Source organism: Falco punctatus (genome assembly GCF_963210335.1).
Source record: "Falco punctatus genome assembly, chromosome: 10".
Taxonomy (NCBI): domain Eukaryota; kingdom Metazoa; phylum Chordata; class Aves; order Falconiformes; family Falconidae; genus Falco; species Falco punctatus.
In genome coordinates, this window is record NC_137590.1 from 28755786 (window position 1) to 28768748 (window position 12963).

The 12963-nt window shown below is 39.4% G+C and overlaps 1 protein-coding gene and 1 long non-coding RNA gene across 15 annotated transcripts in view; one reads left to right on the forward strand and one right to left on the reverse strand.

Moving 5' to 3' along the window:
* GALNT18 (polypeptide N-acetylgalactosaminyltransferase 18) overlaps window positions 1-12963 on the forward strand; it is a 328849-nt gene that overhangs the window by 313289 nt on the left and 2597 nt on the right. The gene's annotated exons all lie outside the window — the stretch shown is intronic.
* LOC308070597 overlaps window positions 1-12963 on the reverse strand; it is a 306714-nt gene that overhangs the window by 42736 nt on the left and 251015 nt on the right. For all 9 annotated transcript variants that reach the window (XR_013930760.1, XR_013930761.1, XR_013930762.1 and 6 more), the window contains 2 exons: window positions 5502-5614; window positions 3111-3200 (listed from right to left, as the gene is read on the reverse strand). This is a non-coding gene — a long non-coding RNA (uncharacterized lncRNA). The remainder of the gene's footprint in view (window positions 1-3110; window positions 3201-5501; window positions 5615-12963) is intronic.

Here is a 12963-nt window from a genome sequence, read left to right on the forward strand (position 1 = left end):
ATTTAAGTAATTAGACTTCCAGTGTGGTTGCCATAGAAAGGTAAGAAGAGTATGTGTCTCCAGGGATAGATAGTCATCGCAGGTCTCGTGGGAGGGAGAGGCTGGGCAGAGCCTATGCTCAGCACTGTCATGTACCCATGTCTACTAGTAGTTGCATCTGCCTGCGATGCTTAACATAGCTTTTACATGTAACAGAGAATTGTGACTCTAGTCAGTGCTGGAGGTTTCCGCAGGAAATCTTCCAGTTCAGAAGTGTTCAGAGGGGGTGGTTTATTCTATCTTGAGAAGCTGTAAATAAAATTTGTTGCTGACAACTGCAGTTACCATATGTATAATTTCCCCAATAGCATAGTAGGAACTGATTTTGAAGGAAAAGGGAAGACAGATGAGAGCAAATGAATTAGTTGTTAACAGTATTCCACAAATAAACATGATAATTCAGATCTCATTTAAATAGGTATTGGATAATAGATAGATTGAATAGATATTCTGTGTAGCTATATAAAGAAAGAACAGACTTAAAATTACTGAAAGCATTACATCTTATTCCTCCTACAGATTTTGGCCTTTGCCAGACAGTCATTCTGAATTATTCTTACCTGCTTTTATCTTATGAAATTAAAGGATGTGCAAATCTACTCTAGCTAGAACCATTGCCCACAACCGCATCCCAAAGAAGTAAGGGAATGCAGGGCGCAGACTGCAAGGCAGGATTAAACTGGAGGCCTGTGAAGCAAGCAGAGTCTCTACCAATTTCCTATCAATTTCATGTGCCCCCCTGCTGAGCACACATAGCGCAGAAGTGGAGGCTAACACCATTAAACAGCAGTCAGTTTCGTTCTAATGCCCACTCTCAGTTTTCAACCCATACATTAGCCAAGGACATCAGTGTACAAAAGGGATTAATTTCGGTAGAGCTGTGTGTCTAAGGGAACAATGGTTGCCATTAACTTCTTCAGATTCTTCCATTATGAGAGCCATGGGGTAGAAAACTAGCATCATTAATTTATCAAGAATTTGAATTTGCACTGTACTTCTAACCCCAAAGGATGCAGATACACTCAATATGTATTTGTAGTATAAGACAAGCTGTACTGCTTGCTATACAGCTATATAATTATGCAGTGCTGTCTGCCTCGGCTCAGAGTAGAAAGTGATTGGTGATCCTGTTTAAGGAAATTCAGATTTTGATCCTGCAGGAGAAATATAAAGAAAACCAGAACCTAATTATTCAATTAATTGAGCCAACAGGCAAGGCTAAGCCCCACATTTTTAGTGAGGCTATGCGATTTTTAAATAACCACTGTTGCCAAGTGTAAAGTTTTAAACCTCAACCATGAAAGAGTTTTCACAAGCCCCAGGGCCCCCCGTGCAGTATTGGTGTATGGGCCCAGTATGTCGGCAGCACTTTTTTCTATAATTAGCTACACCTGTCTGGTCAAGTACTAGCCTAGCTTGCCTGTACTTAATATTTTAACTAACTAGGTAACTGCACAAGGTGTTGTATTTGGCAGACAAGGAACCTGATCCGCTGTTCTGCTTAAACGTGAGGAAGCGATAGTTAATGTTCTAATTTTCTTTTTGCCCTAATAAATTTGTCCCTAAATAAATCTGTCCCTAATTCATGTGCAACTTTGTCACAAAGTGAGTGCTTTGGTCACTTAGAGAATTGCCTAAGGTATAAACAAAATAGTTTTAATATGAATTTGTGGAAGTACAACTTCACAAAGTTTGATAGCAAGGGTCACTATTACCTATTACATGGATAGAACACACAAAAATCAAATTAAAACTGAGTTAGAATTAAGTTGATACGATTTTACATAGGAATAAAAAATGTAAAAGTGTAAGAGTGATCTCTCCATTGAGTCACAAGGTTTAGAGTGGACCCCCTTGCTTTCTAAACTCTTAGGTGCAGCTAGATCCAATCTTAAACCCAGACTTCACCGACGGTTTATGTCTAATGGAGGAGATACAAAGAGTAGGACGAAACTGGTAAGGGAGACCTTCCTGTTGAGTCACGAGGTTCAGAGTAGACCCCCTTGCTTTCTAAACTCTTAATAGAGCCTAGGTGCGGCTAGGTGCAATCTTAGTCTCAGACTTGGACAACAGTTTATATCTACAGGTTTACTCATAGGCTGATCATAAGATTTTAGCAGCGCTTAATCTATGACCACTTTAACACTTACAAAGAGAATCGAAAGGATTTACTTGAATTACGGAAGTGGTTTACTATGGATTCAAGATGGTAATACTTATGCTTACTATAAGATACCTAAAACAATTCACACACACATGCACACAAGGACAAAAGAGATAGATAGGATTTAGGGATTTTATACTCCTTGAACTGTCTTACTATCAGCCTACAAACTCTTTCGTTCCACTTATGCAGAATGAAATTGTTTAGAAGTACGAAAACCTGAAAGCATTCAGTCTTTCTCCATTTTTAATACTTGATTTAACTTAAATATGAAAAAGTATATGGAAAACATCCAGAAAAAATATCAAATACATATATTGCTATATACTATTGTGTTTTAACAGCTAGTGTTAAAAAGTTGTTTGCATTTACTGCTGTAGTTAGTGGTAACCAAAATTTCCTTGTGTCAGTTTAGTTATCTATTTGGAGTAATTTTCTAGCAGCAAGTTTTAATCTTTGCAAATTAGTGTAGAACTTGCCAGCTAGAAAGCCTGTGTGCGAATACAGCAGGACAATGAGCTTTCAGTGGGTGCATTTCAAGTCTTTTCCAGCGTATCACATTATGCAGTGTTCGCTCTCCTGAGGACTACATTTAAGCTCCAAAGACACTTGTACTGAATTAATTTAGAAGGAAGTTAACACATACCCATGTTTTCCCTTCAAAACAGATACCCTATTTGCATATTTTAGCATATAATTTTAACCACCACATTTATTTACAAAGACATTATTTCTTCTGGTTCCACCTGATTTTTCCTAATTTCAGATGTCCAGGTAGGCTCTATCCAAAAGTCGCAGATGACAGCTGCTGCTGCCAAGGTACTGCATGGCATTATAATGACAGGCGTGCAGCAGGATGGCCTAATCCAAAATGTTTTCTACAACTTGACTGACAACCAAAACTTACCAAATGAAGTTGCTGGGTTTCAGGAGATCTGTTCTCTGTTCCTCCTTTGCATTACTGGACCAGTCACTTCTTGGGTTCTGCGTTCCTCAGCTGTGAGAAATGGATGAGAGTACTTTTACCTTTAGCATAGATGTTTTGTTATTTCTAAGTTCCCAGATGAAAGCAAAACTCTGTCCTGATCAAGTCAGTAGAAGCTGCATCTTTAATTCCAATGGAGACAAGAACAATATGTATGTAAGCAAGGTTTGGCTACAGTAATATCCTGCAATCCAAGATGCAAATACTCGAGAACAAAAGTTCACTTGGAAGGCAACTAAATCAGGATGCAATAATGATATAGATGACAACAAGTCTGTTATTTAGTGAGATGATCAAGCCATCAGGTCTGGTATCCTGAATCTGACAGTGACGAAATCCAGTATAACAGATGAAAAATAGATGATTTCCATTACTGTCCAAGTAAACTGTGCAAGGTTTCTGCTGCAGCTGTGAGGACATTCCTTTCCTAATATCAATTATAATCAGCTAACAGATTTGTGTGGTTACTAGGGAAAAAGCCATTTTCAATAACTAGATATTCGTGACCAAAGTCCCAAAGAGCCCAACCCAAATTCCCATGTTAGATGTGCAGATCAATTGAAATACTAGTGCAAATTTGTTTCTTAATTTTCTTCAGTTGGCTCTCAATTTACTTCTTAGTCTCTAGAGATCAGTTTAATCATAAGCATATAATGCCAATGCAAGCAGTTCAGTTTCTGGGTTAAAATGAGTTAGGAAGCCTTCATATTGAGCACTCAGGTGAGAAAACCTAGACTAATTGAATATACCACAACACACACAAGAAATAAAATTGTCATTCAGTATTTTTGTTTTCCAAAGGAGTTGTATTTCAGTAAGAGTTACATCTCACAAAGAAATAGGAATGCATGTTTTGTCTCATCTAAAGCCCATAAATCTTTGGGAATCTGTTAAGATGTCTAGGCAAAATGTCTTGTCTTTCCTAGGGAAAATATAAAAATCTTGGGGTTTCTAATTGGGCTGAAAGGAGTTTCTTACTTGTCTGGCCGCAGATGAATAACTAGGGTATCCCCTATGCGCAGGTTGGTAAATAATAACAAACTTTTCTTCTTTACATTAGTTTTCTATGTATGCCATGTTAGCACAGTATTTTATTCCATAAGGAGAAAGCCAAAGAACGAGGCAGTACAGTACTCTTAGGCATGATTTCAGGCGCATGCTGTCAATGCATTTTCATTAGCAAACTAATACTGCATCTTGTGCGTACTCAAAGTGGGGAGGGAAGACATGTTAACAAGAGTCTTGCACTGACATGCAACGCAGAACAAGGCTTAGAAAGCAACATATCGGGGCCACTCCTGTTTAATATCTTTATCAATTATCTGGGTGAGGGGATCAAGTGCACCCTCAGTAAGTGTGCAGACACCACCAAGCTGGGGGAAGCATCGCTGTGCTGGAGGGCAGGAAGGCTCTGCAGAGGGGTCTGGGCAGGCTGGGCCGATGGGCCAAAGCCAATCCAAAACAGTGTGGCCAGCAGGACCAGGGCAGTGATTGTCCCCTGCACTGGTGAGGTGGCCCCTCGAACCCTGTGTTCCATTTTGGGCCCCTCACTGCAAGAGAGACACTGAGGTGCTGGAGTGTGTCCAGAGACAGACACCGGCTGGGGAAGGGTCTAGAGCACAAGTCTGATGAGGAGCAGCTGAGGGAACTGGGGTAGTTTAGCTGGGAGAAAGAGAGACTTGGGGGGACCTTATCGCGCTCTACAATGACCTGAAAGGAGGCTGTAGTGAGGTGGGTGTTGGTCTCTTTTCCTAAATAACAAGTGACAGGATGATTGGAAAAGGTCTAAAGTTGCACTGTGGAGGGGGTTAAACTGGATATTAGGAAAAATTTCTTCACTGAAAGCATGGTGAAGCACTGGCACAGGCTGCCCAGGGAGGCGGCTGAGCTACCATCCCTGGAGGTATTGTGTTGATGTGGTACTTAGGGCAGAGGTCCTCAAACTTTTTAACCAGGGGGCTGGCGCACGGATGAAGTGGCAGGCAGCCATCTGCGGCTGCTTGGTTTCCCCCCCCAACCCCCAGCGGGGTGTGTGTGTGTGTGTGGAGGCGTGTCTGTAAATACTGGGGGCTGGATTGAGGATCCTGGGGGGCCGTATCTGGTGGGGAGCGGTATCTGGCCCGCGGGCCGTAGTTTGAGGACCCCTGGCTTAGGGACATGGTTTATCAGTGGACTTGGCAGTGCTGGGTTAACGGTTAGACTCAGTCTTAAAGGTCTTTTCCAACCTAAATGATTCAAAACCAAACAAAATGACAAAACCAAGGAATACACAATTTGCCACAGATCAGAAAATTAACTAACTAGTTGAATTACCTCATCTAGAAGACTGCCTCAGGCAATGGTCAATGCTTGCTGTTGCACAGAAATGAGCTCTATTCTGAGCCAGCAGTTCACTGTAACACCAGGAGGAGGATTCCCTTCTTGACCTGTAACGTCAAGGCCGAGATTTGATTTTTCTGAATGATCATAACAGCATGCCTATAAAAAGCTGTTTTGTCAGCGCTCTTAAAATTCACCCAGCCCACTAAAAACATGTAGTCATCACTGAACATTGACGTGCATGACAATGAATTCAACAGGTTTCCTATAGCCAGATAAATCACAGTGGTTGCAAATTTCTAACTCTAAGCATCCTTTTATGCTCAGAAAGTTCATTTACCAGTTTCACACTGGTATTCACAGGTATTCATACTTTTGATCACTGAATTCAGATCCCACTAATTCTCATTTACATCCTAAGTCAAGTCCTATATTTCATTTTAGTATATTTTGTAATTCCCACCATCTGAATATTCCGTCATGCTTTACAGCATCTTTGTTGCCTTTGTCTGTCTTCTACTTTAAACATCTTGAAGCAAACCTAGATCAGGGCAGATAAATCAGGCCTGACCTGTTTGCAGAAGTCTTTTATATGTCATCTCGGAATGAAAGAGAAAAAGGTAACTTTTCTAAGCTTATCGCAAGAAGTATTTGTAAAATATGCAAAAGAAGCCAATATATCCAGCATGCCCATCTTTTCCCTAGTTATGTTATAATGTTTCTCTACACAGGCAGCTACGTATGGCACAATCTATGAAAGAATGTATAAGAAAAAAATATCTATTTTTTAGTTAAAGCGAAATTACCCTGCAGAAAACACTGGTGTAGAGCATTACATTTGGATTTTTTTCTACAGGCCAGGTCTCACTCAAGACTCCAGAGATACACAGAAACACAGGATTTACCTATATCTAACACTCCTGCTATAGAAGGAGGTATACAACATAGCATAGTATTTATTGTTGTTTGTCCTGGTTGTAGTTAACTTACATAGTGTAGAAGCACATCTTAAGCTCTAGTTCAGAACTTCAGGGTATCAAAGTTAGAGCACTGAGTAGCCAGTGACTACTCAGTACCGTGGGTTCTGCGTTTACAGTTTTCTGAATGCTGCCAAGTAGGACAGGAGGCAGTAACACTGGTAAGGGTAAAAGGAGGATGCAGGAAAGCGACTTACAAACAGCATGCCCATTAGTAGTGAGAAAAAAAACTTCAGAAAACATCAACCTGTGAATCATCTCTCACCAACATGCATTTTTGGAGCTTGTTCTTTTACAACTGTCAGTTCTCAGAAAGGCATTCCATTTATTTCTAAATGAATTGTCCTGTTAACGTGTTACACAGGACAGCAGCTGTAGTAAGAAAAGCCATGTGCATCATTATCAATGGCACAGCATAAAGCTAGTTTTTCCTTCTCTACAAAGGAATTGTTAGGTAATCCTAGCTATCAGAGATGAGCATAATACATCATCATCTGGATTTGCTGCCATAAGAAAACTAAAGGACTTCCTCCCTACAACACCACCACCACCCTGGAAACAATGCTCAATAATTATTTTTTAAATTGCATTAAAATTACAGTAAAAAATATACATCTACATTGTATACCTAGAATATTTGTTTCTGCAGATGTTTTGCTAATATGTCAGAATGATTTCCTGGCCACCACTGATACAGTAATGATTTGTGTTTACCCTCTGAAAAATCCCTAATGATCCTTTCCAGTCTGGCTAATGTGTTGTACTACAAAGCCTCCTTCCATTTTCTTAGTTTTATCACCATTTTCTGTCGTAAAATGCCCTTTCACAGCTATCATATCCTGAAGAGCTTCTTTGTGTTTCAGTGAAGGTTTAAATTTATTTCTTTGCAAGATATTATTTTCTTAATCTTGCTATTAACACTGGGTCTTTGTAATATGCTAAAATCTGTGATAACATTTTATAGATATGTGGAAAATACTACTGACAGGATAAATCCATACATTCCTTGTCTGATTTTTATGCTGTTTCTCTATAATTTGTTTTCTATTCCAATTACATTCTCTAGGAAAACACATTTCCTTTTACCAGGTTTAATTGCTTTTATTTAAATTAAAATATTCTTATTTAAATTTAAATTAACACTATTGTGTATTTCCACATCCTGAAGACTTAACTATTATACCTTTAGAGGGCTTCACTCAGAATCTAGACTGCTTTACATTGATGTAGCCAATCCAGATTGAACAAAACATTAAATGACTGCACTGTCCACTAGTTACTAAAACCTAGTTTGGTCATACAGCTAAGGCTGCATCGTTTGATTTTTCACAGCTGCAGTATTAAAAATCTGTTGCAGCAATACAAAAAGTCAGCATTTATTATTATGTAAACTCTGAACGCTCACTCAGAAGTCTGGGTAGTGGAATGAGACAAAACATGATATAGACATTAAATTGTTGTAACTGTTGAATGATGCATCCAATTCCATTGTCAGAGGATGTTTCACGGTATTTACTCACTGGGTACAACTGAGTGAATGCAAGACCAGTGCTCAGATAGCTACCTGACAACAGAACCTGAGTGCAGGAGGAGAGGGAATATAAATAATTTTATCTTTTTCTTTAAGAAATGGTTTGGCTGATCCCTATTATAACTCCACCTAAGTGTATGTTGTACACAGCAATTAGTTTTGGTTAGTACTGAAAATATAAATTCACATTTTAAAAGTGTCTGGTACAGATTCTCATTTGCCTATCTAACTGTAAATGGTGATATGATCAGCTGACAGACAACACCCTTTTAGTATATAATACTGCTATAGATAATCTTTCATACACATAGCAGTTAATGCACCTATTTTTCACAGTAGTCATATCAAATATATTAGGAATCAAGTGCCTCTGAAGAAGAACAATGGCTAACAGTATACTTCACTGAGGAATATTTCAATTTAAATAGTTTTAACTATTTTTGAAATATTTGAACAACAAAGAGTATGCTATAGAGTCTGCTTTATTTACAGAGCATCTGTTCACCAAGAGTTGGAAAATCTGTCATACTTCTTTAGATATGAGAATAAATTAATCTATTACCTGTCTATACCTATATCCTTCATGCAACTATAAAGCAGAAATTCTAAAGTCAGTAACATCATCCAATATTTCCAAGCAATGGGCAATACTGAAAATACATTAATCACTGTATGGGCTAAATTATTCGTTTTTTCTTATGAAGAGTCTTCCTGCAGCAACATACAGAAGTGACCACGTAGAAGACAGAAGGACTTTTGTAGAAATCAAATGATTTCTTTAGGACTAAGTTTGGTGTACTGAAAGTCACTGAAAATTTGCCGCAGTATTCTGGGGAAACACATGAGAAGATCATGCATTCTGTTTGGAGATTATCTATGTTATGTATACCTCAGTGTAATTCTTTGATTCGAATTATCAAAACAATAGTGAAGATTAGAGTTTCTGCCTCAAAAGGAGAGTGAACATGTAAATATTTGAGGTCACTGACTGAGGTACAAATAGAAAAATAATAGCTAGTGAATGCAATGATCTATACAGCATGTGTGATATGAGATAAGATACACTTATTAACCTTGTAAGACCTATTTCTGAAATAGCCATGGTTAGGCAAGCTGGTAAGAGCACTCCTTTTATTTCCTCTTTCAGGTAGAATAACATGAGCTTTAAGTGATGAGCAAAAAGTAGATTTAACGTAACAAAAGTGTACGCTTTAGAGTAACTTACCAACAAGAGTTATCAGTCTGATTTTCAGTAATTCTGACATCCTCAAGCGTTCATTTAATATTCCTCATTTTTACAAGTGATCAAACCCTGTCTTAAGTTCTGTTCCCAAGCGCTTTTACTGGCTTATGGAGCCCTGGTTCTGTCTAAAGCAACAACCTCACTTCCCCGTGTTCTATTTCTACGTTGCTTTTTCTGGGAAATTTGGAAACCCAGTGTAACAACTTGCAGCTCACAGAACCCAGCACACCTACCTAAATGACTGGAATGCCATGGGTCACACCTAGCAGATATGCCAACTACAATGACTAAATTGACCAAGTCACTCAAATCTTGTGAATTATTTTTTCAGTTTTAATAATGCCACATATGCATATTGAAATCCTTCCTTTAAAATACCTAAACTATTCTTTTCCTGCTGAGTGCTTTTTTGTTCATATATCAAAACACAACCTTGGCACTCTGACCTCAGAGTAACAAAGAACAGAGAAGTATTTGGTTCTTGCTGAAAAGAATTCTTATTGAAGAAAATTAGAGAGTAAATATAATAGTAAATTTCCATTAAATACAGCCAGAAATAAAAATAAAAGATTTTGCATTGCAACTAGTAAAATGCCATCTCATTAAAGGGCCTGTCATTCAGCACAAAAGGTAAGTAACTATAAGCTGAGATTTTTGGCAAGAAAACCCAGGAGCTGTTCAGAACATTTTTTCTAGGTGTATGTTCACAGAATCTTCTTAATGCATCTTTTGCCAAGTCAGAACATGCTTTTTTGTTGAAGGTAGTTTTTCTGAGGAGCACTACACTGTATATAACCCCAGTGCTGCAGCAGCAATGGTATGGAGGGGCAGGAGTACCAGGTTACATGGTGTGTATACATTATACATAATTTCTTTAGAAAAATACTGTATTTACATCTCTGGTATTTGCAAAGAAAGCTGTACCAATGTTCTGTCCCATCTGCAGCGTTCTGCATAGGACACCTTCTAGACCTTAGAGAAGCTTTAGGGCAGCTTTCAATTAATCCTGGCTCTGCAAGGACCAATAATCCAGAAAAGACTCATCCCCACTTCAGTGCCTTGCAGAACAAATACGGGAAGGGGGAGGTTTGGGAACTGTGCATCCACACACCACACTCCCCGCAATAAACCAAAACAGAAAACCACAGAACAGTTCAAAGACTAATTACTCTGCACAGCTTATTAGCAGCCCAGCTCTAACCTACAATATATAAGCATATACTTACAACATGCTGATCTTTCTAAAAGCAAGTTGGGTTTTATGCACAACAGACTGGCACGGGACTGCCCACCAAGCACACTGGAGCATCCTTTGCTGCAGTGGTTTGGAGGCACATCAAATGGTGTTCTCAGGTGCCATATTACTGGATAAATTCTGCTTTAGTGAAAGACTTGAAAGGAAGCCTCTTACAAATGGCAGGTACACAGAAAGTACAGTAATTCTAAAGGAAGTAAAAAGTACACTTTCCAGTAGCTACTGGTCATAACCGGATGCGTGACTTGAGATAGAATTAACATTAAAAGTACATTTATGAAGCACTCTATCAGTTTTATGTGCGTCTAAGGCTACCAGCAGGAGATAAGAGTATTTGTGCTTCTCACAGGAGGTGCCTCAATTTGCGTTGCAAAACACATCAAGTTTTCAGTCAAACTTGTTCGTACTGTCATTTTCAGTCTATTTTTATAAAATAGTTGACCTGGAAATTTATTTATCCTCTTGAGACTTCCACCACCATTGGGCTGCCTCTCATCATCAGTGATCTTAATCATAATTCTGTTCAGCTGGGCAGAATTCCTCTTTACCTTGTTTCAGCCGCCTGTAGAATTATATTTTAGGTATCATGATGAAAGACATTACCCTACGCAATCAACTTTTCACCTCTAAATTTCAAGTAGAAGGCCTACCCTAGGATAGGGAAAGGAAGCCAGAGAGCAAACTTGACTTTGACTTAGCCTGAAGTGTTACCATTACAATAAACCATTTTGCTGAGCAAGCAGTCAACATGACTGTCAAGAGTTTTATATAAGTTTTACTAAATGGTTACGGGGGGGGGGGGGCGAGAATTAACTAAAAAGGACACCTTTGTCTGCATTTGGCTTTAGGGTTCCAAACGTTAACAATGACAGGCTGCAGAAACCATTCAGGAATACTGTAATTTGGAGGCCAAGGCCAAGCAGCAAACCACAGTATTAGTTTTCAGTGCATCAGTCCTGCTTGTTTCTTTCAGTGGCATTACTCGGTTCACAGGCTTTAACAATTAAACAGCCCGATAGTTCAGGCCTTGCAACATACAGTGGGTGCACTGTCAGCACCCTGGAGATAACAAACCAATACCACTGTCACGGGCTTGCATTGGAGGGGGGAAACAAACACAGGACACAATTAAGTAGGCCAACAACAGGAAGTTTAAGTGAGCACTATACGAACATTTCTCCCTGTACTTCAGAGCAATTTTTCATTTATGCACTTCCTGAAAGGAGCCAAAGCTGCACAGACTGCATCCTGAGGGATTAATCTGTGGTTCTGCACAGACCTCACATCTCTTAGAAGAGCTTGGCTCCTAACAGGACGTGAGCCTTTACATTTCTCTTTTGTGGGGGAAAAAAATGCATCCTGTTAAAAGCATCCCTGCTCTCTACAGCACTCAATTCACACATATTAGGCACTACTTAACTTGGGTGTCTCTCTTATGTTCCATACAGCACTCCAATGTACTCAGCAGGGTGATTTTCAGTAGCCACTGCAGAGTGCTCTGCAGCACATCAAAAAGAGCTTCCTTGGCTTTTTATCTCCCAAGTCACTTGTTTCTGTTAAATAAAAGCAGGATTCACATAAGGGCACATCAGGAAAAGAGAAGGAAGGGAGTGGGCTTTTTGAGTTGTTTTTTGGTTGCTTGCTTGTTTTGTTTTTCCTTAGAAGCAGTTTACGCTTTGTTTATTTAGCTGCCTGTATTAAAATATTTCACCTGAATACATTTACTGTAACACCTATGGGTGTTCCACATGATGTAGAATAGAGGAAGAGCATTGTCCCCACTGTGAACATCCTCCTTCCTGTGCCCCGGAATCCTCAATGGGAATAGAAGGCGTTTGGGCCATTCAACTGACAGAAAGCCTTGACCACTGAAACAGATGGGAGTTTGGCAGAAAGAAGCTCCAGCTCCGGGTGGCAGTATTTAAGCTGTAGTGCTGTGGCTTCCTCTACCTAACAGAGCTCTGTTAGATGACTGGGCCCCATACATAGTCCTTGGGGAGAAAAAATAGGCACCAAAGAATGCAACTGACAGAGTGCACAAAGCACAGCCAGCAAACGAGGTGATTGCCCCAGCCCAGCAGCTGAAGCCAGCTAGACCTAAGCATCCTAGCTCATTCCTCTTCACGGGCATAAAAGCTGTTCTCAAGATGAATACCACAGAATTCATTTCAGAGTCTGGACAAGAAGAACTGTACCAGGGAAACACATGTTATAGCTGTTACGCTTTACATAAAAAGGAGAGAATTAATTCTGTTCTTTCATTTACACTAATAAATTAGAAATGGCAGAGGTTCTGGAAGTACCATACCCAGATTCATATTCCAGGTCCAAAAATCAGCCAAGTAATGGAACTGAACTAGCCTTCCATAATGGGTTAGTTTTCTGACAAGACAGAAAGTGGGACAGCTTCTTTCTCCTGCTTCCTTAGTGCAACACCTGAGCTGAGGATG